We start from the raw sequence: 300 nt of genomic DNA, 5'->3' as shown, positions 1-300 counted from the left end.
TCCCACCGCTAGAGGTAACCAGACAACCAGCTCGGCCGCAGCTGCCCGGCCCTACCCTGGCCTTCGCCTCCTAAAGCTGGCCCGGTGACACCCTGGCCCTGCGGCCGAGAGCAGCTGGAGGCGAGCCCTTGGCCGGGGAGCGACAGCCAGCGCTGGAGGCCAACAGGAGGCGGCTGTTGGCCTTGGCCAGGCAGGCCGCTGGCCCTCCAAGGCCCAACTGGGGTCCTGGCCGTCCCCTGGAGCCCAACCACTGGGGTCCGGAATTCCCTCAGGTGGGTGGAGGCTCGCGGGGGGGGGGGG

At 72.0% G+C, this 300-nt stretch overlaps 1 protein-coding gene across 1 annotated transcript in view; it reads right to left on the bottom strand.

Annotated features, from left to right (window-relative positions):
- LOC119581741 (acidic leucine-rich nuclear phosphoprotein 32 family member A-like) overlaps positions 1-300 on the bottom strand; it is a gene marked incomplete in the record, with an annotated part of 13,054 nt that overhangs the window by 12,267 nt on the left and 487 nt on the right.

This window comes from Penaeus monodon, chromosome 15 (assembly GCF_015228065.2).
Source record: "Penaeus monodon isolate SGIC_2016 chromosome 15, NSTDA_Pmon_1, whole genome shotgun sequence".
Taxonomy (NCBI): Eukaryota; Metazoa; Arthropoda; class Malacostraca; order Decapoda; family Penaeidae; genus Penaeus; species Penaeus monodon.
Note: the sequence above shows the minus strand (reverse complement) of the source record. Positions and strands in the feature narration are given on the sequence as shown.